The sequence below is a fragment of the Protomyctophum parallelum genome (assembly GCF_964188405.1).
Source record: "Protomyctophum parallelum genome assembly, chromosome: 11".
NCBI classification, from domain to species: domain Eukaryota; kingdom Metazoa; phylum Chordata; class Actinopteri; order Myctophiformes; family Myctophidae; genus Protomyctophum; species Protomyctophum parallelum.
This window is the reverse complement of record NC_139707.1, coordinates 24,750,448-24,755,447: the sequence shown is the minus strand read 5'-3', so window position 1 is coordinate 24,755,447 and position 5,000 is coordinate 24,750,448. Positions and strand designations below refer to the sequence as shown.

The window sequence follows — 5,000 nt, the reverse complement described above, 5'->3', positions numbered from 1 at the left end:
ATTCACAAATAGTAAAAGTTACCAGGTGAAAATTACAAGTCAGGTTACGCAGGGCTGGACTGGGACAACAATTCGGCCCGGACATTCTCACAAGAATGATGGCAAAAGGATTCAAGATAGAAGAGGGTTTATTTGTCACTCACTGCCTGCCTGTCAAATAAATAAATAACTAAATAAAATAAATAATAATCATATCATAATTTCAGCGGCCCCCTATGACCGGTATGTCCTGTGGCCAGTCCACTTACGCTGACATAGTAGCAGACAGTGAAACGCAACGCAAAGTCTTGAATATGTCAAGCCAATAATTACCATTGCACTGTAATTACTGTACATGCTTCTATTATTCCAATAGCAGGGCTCAAAACAAAGGTAATTAACCCCATTGTGTGAGAATAACATGGATGGTTAGCTGTATTGATGGACTCTAGCATACACACAATGTTTATAAGTTATAAACATTGCATGTATGTAGTAGTAACTGCTAGTATGCTAACAAGGGTTATAAATTATAACCCTTGTTAGCATACTAGCAGTTACATACTAGAGACTAGAGAGGCCCATGATACAGACCAACACATACTGTACCTGCTTAACCCATTTAGGCCTGACTTCGAAATAAAAAAAACTTTCGCTTTGAAATATACCTAATAATATAATAATATACCTAATATGAGCTTGTAGATCTGCTATTTTCCAATAGCATTATAACAGAATGCTTGAAACACCAAAAGGGGTTCCCGCCCAAAATGGGTGAACATTGCTGTTCCTTGGAGTGGCTGCACCACTCAAAAACAGCCTTGCCATTAACAGTGAATGCTGCACGGTGGTACTGCAGAAGTGTCCCCAAGATGCATCTTTCCTATACATTACAGTGACATTTTCTCTTAAAGTCTGATTATACTCCTATACAAGTATACATTAGGAGTTGGACATATGGAAGACATATATCTTCAGTCATTCAGTGGTATACTTAAAGTCACATATTTCCAGCCCAAAATAATTCAAATACACAACTTGCTCATTGCATGGGTCCACCAAAAGCATCCTGCAACCAACAGAAGTAACTTTACATGAATAGGCAAACAAACTTGAATAAAATGGAGTTTATCAGTCTGCTCAGCTGCAAGGTGTTTCTTTTTGTTTTGTGGAAAAAAAACTCATCGTAACCACCAGAAACAGATTTGTAATCCACTGTGGGTCATGACACTACAGCTTAAGAACCCAGCGTCTACAACCCACCAGTGGATTTAACAACACTATACTAATAGCCTATTTCTCACCATTAGTATGAAACTAAGTATATTTCATCAGACAAGGCATGTATAGAGTCAGACATCTGGCCTTGAGTGGCCAATTACACCCGTTTATCTCCCTTCCAGGCACAGCTGTGATCAAACGGAATGGAGAAACAGGATCAAACAGGGAGGATTAAAAAGAAAAATCACTCTTCCGCGCTGCTCGCCTCTTTTTTCCAGTTCTAACCCACTCTGTCTGCCTGTCTCTCTCTCACACCTAGTCTTTCTATAGCCTCTCTTTCCATTGCTCTGCATCTGTGGGTCTGTTTCTACTTCCTCCGTCTCTCTGGAGCAAAGAAGAAAAGAGTATCAGCAGCACCTGGCAGGTAGCTATGAGAGCATCTGTAAAACGTTATTACAGCAGAGCCCTCAGAGGCTATAGGCTACCGCTGCCTGTGTACATTTGCATGCACTGTGACTGCAGTCAAACCCCAGGGGATCCCTAAATTAAGGAAAAGTTGAAGCGATGTTGAACTTTGGTGTGTATAGCCTTCAGCCTCGGGTGGTAAAGCAACCTAGGCATAAGTCCAAACATTATCCATCATCTTTATCTGTTGCTTCTCTCATGTGATCAAGCTGGCGGTATAATTTATGCAAGGTCTCAAAATCCCATGTTTTTGTTTTATTTCAATACGTGTGCGACTGTGCGTGTGTGCGTGTGAGAGTGATTGTGTGAGAGATAGATAGATAGATAGATAGATAGATAGATAGATAGATAGATAGATAGATAGATAGATAGATAGATAGATAGATAGATAGATAGATAGATAGATAGATACTATATTAATAGTAAGCTAATTAAACCTTTAAGGGACCTTATGTTTTTGCAATGGAGTTTATAGACTGTAGAAGCCCACAGGCATACCCTATCTCACAACTGGTAGATATAATGTGAGGTAATGAAAGAGTCTGCCCGCATCCTTCCCTCCAAAAAATACACCACTCAGTCCAAGTCATGGGATCTGGAAAACCCCAGGCTTAGAAGTCTCTAAATCGAGAAATATAGCCTACCTCTAACTTAGCCAACTTCACAAAAACTATCCCACCACTCCTCCTCTCCCCTCAGAGCCGCAGTTTTGTATGGAATGCCAGATGGATTTGAATTACAGTCAAATTGCTGTTGCTTAAAGCGACAAACAGGCACCGAATCAATTTATCCTCTCCACCAGCCCCTCAAAAACAACTCCCTACGGCTACCTCTTGCTGTTATGCTGAAAACCAAGGGGAAACGACCAAGACAGACTGGCAGAAACTACAGGGTAGCCTACCTGTCTGAGAGAGAGAGAGAGAGAGAGAGAGAGTCTGTCTACAAATAAAATGATGACTAAAGTCGAGGCATCAATTTCGCATTTGGTTGGCACACTGACTGAACGAGCACTGCGTGCACCTCTTTGCAGTATAGTCGACCTAATAGACTCGTATAGGCTAAATCAGGGCCTACCTATATAATCTGGCTTTAGCCTACATTTCTTCCAAGATAAAACCACAAGGCTATCTCATTCTTTATCAATTATACATATTAGTTTGTGTTGTTCCATACTATTGCAAGACTGCATGAATAGGCCTACAACTGTATTTTACAGTAGGCTATAGCTGTTTATAAAATAATAGCCTACATGTTCTTCTCGGCAGGGCTGCTGCAAATCTTCACACCTGCTCCCTATGGGGTTTTGAGATAAAACGACATTTCAATTTTAACTGCTATGCCTACTGTTATATAGTTGCTTATCTCGAATATTATGATAGGCTATATTTTTGGAACAATATTACGCAAAACTTGGCGATAGCCTCTAGACTAGACCTGCATGGCAGGCATGTTTATAATTTTTACATTTTCACACCTTAAACACGAACCAAAGCTATAAGCTCATATCCTACACCTCCAGAGTTTAAATTCGATTGTTATATAGCCTCAAAGGTAAAATATTGGTCATATGCATTTTGTTCAATATTTTGGAGTCATGCAGTTTCTTTGACACGCGGTGGCCGTGCATGTGCTGCTTGTAGACTAATCATCTCCGGTCAAAAACAGCCGTTCCCTCTAAGTCCCTAGTCCCTCCAACTAAAAGCCTATACTGAAATAAAGCCGTTTGCTGACCAAACCACAACCATTTCGGACATCACATTTCCATACATTTCCAGATTAATTAGGTAGGGCACTAACTAAGGGCAGGCTACATCACTGTGTTGGCCGCCAAGAAATGTTCTTGAGCCGCCACGCGGAGCTTCGCGTAAAACCCGGTGTTGTCTTTGCGCGCACGAAAACAACCGTTTATGACCGGGCAAAAATAATAATGGTTTTTGGAGGGGTTTATATTGCTTCCATTTGTTCACTCTCAACACTGCACACACACACGCACTGCACCACCGGCCGGGAGAACTTGTCTTGTAGTGACGGACGACCACAGCAGTAGCGTCGGTCAGAGCAGCGACCTCCGCCCGCTGTGTGGCTACAGCCCACCGCAGAGAGCCTGCCTAGCCCCCTACCCTAAACCACGAGTCACGACCACCTATCCTAACTGCCCTACCCTACCATACCACGGTCAGCTCTCCTATAAACCACTGCTTCTCAAACTGTCTGGACCCCATATTCTGAAAATACTGTGCCAGGAACTCCTTTTTCCCCCCCGTTTTTTAAATAAATAAATAAATGATACCGGTATATAAGAACATTTATATTCAAGATTTCTTTTTTTAAATTGCAGATCTACAAGCTCATGTGTTGTGAGCTAAGTTGACCGGGCGGCTATTTTCAAATGGCTGGTGTAGCCTGGTAGTGGTTGAACTAGTTGGTTTTGATTCTATTTTAACTCATTTACCATGCATGGGACCCCCTGGAAGCCCCCCTCAAGAACCCCATGGGGGTCACTAGACCCCACTTTGAAAACCAGTGTTATTAACTAACAGGCAGCATGCATGCTATATACTAATGATCATTCATCACGTGGGCACGATATAATTAAGTGAAAAATCTAAATAAAAACTATTTGCACTATTTTCTTCTTAGAAGGTGCACGCGTTTAAATTAAATTATTATAAGGATGTTGTTCAACAGTGGGGGGGGGGATCCCATGAGGAACAACGTGAAATCAGACCAGTTGGGTCACAGCTGGTAAAAACTGTCAAACTGCACGGCTGCAAAAACTTTCAAACTAAATAGCCGTTAAAAACTCCCATATCATGGGCACATGTGACTATAGCCTACCGGGCCTATACCCCGAAGCCTGCCTCTTGAAGGCAGTTGCTGTTTGAACGAGACTGACAAAACGATAAAACATTTGTTTTATTATGCGCTAACTCAAGACTGACCGGTGAGCCCTCAGTGTTGAAGGGTTAAGGCCGTGGTCATGATAATAGCCTCTACATTTTGGTTTAAAAAAAACGATTCACCTGCATGTCCGTCCCCCTAATTAGCTAAAAATGTAATAATCATCAGGGCGGCTTGTATTGTTGAGCAAGCGTGTGCGTCCATTTATCAGTGTAACGGTTAGATATTTTAATATATATTGTATTATTATTGTTCCTTAAAATTAGTAGCCTATTTTTAAGGAACATTTCAAATACACATCGGTATACCTCCTCGGCTCCTCGCACCACTCATGATTTTAATTGTAAATAAATTGAGTATTGTGACTCAGGGACTCCGAGTTGCTAATGTTCAAATGAGCAGTTCTTTCTCCGTGATGAAAGGGCGAGCGATCA

At 41.4% G+C, this 5,000-nt stretch overlaps 1 protein-coding gene across 1 annotated transcript in view; it reads right to left on the bottom strand.

Annotated features, from left to right (window-relative positions):
- Nucleotides 1-5,000, bottom strand: part of LOC310866936 (neuropilin-2-like) — a 130,907-nt gene that overhangs the window by 124,876 nt on the left and 1,031 nt on the right. The window lies entirely within an intron of this gene.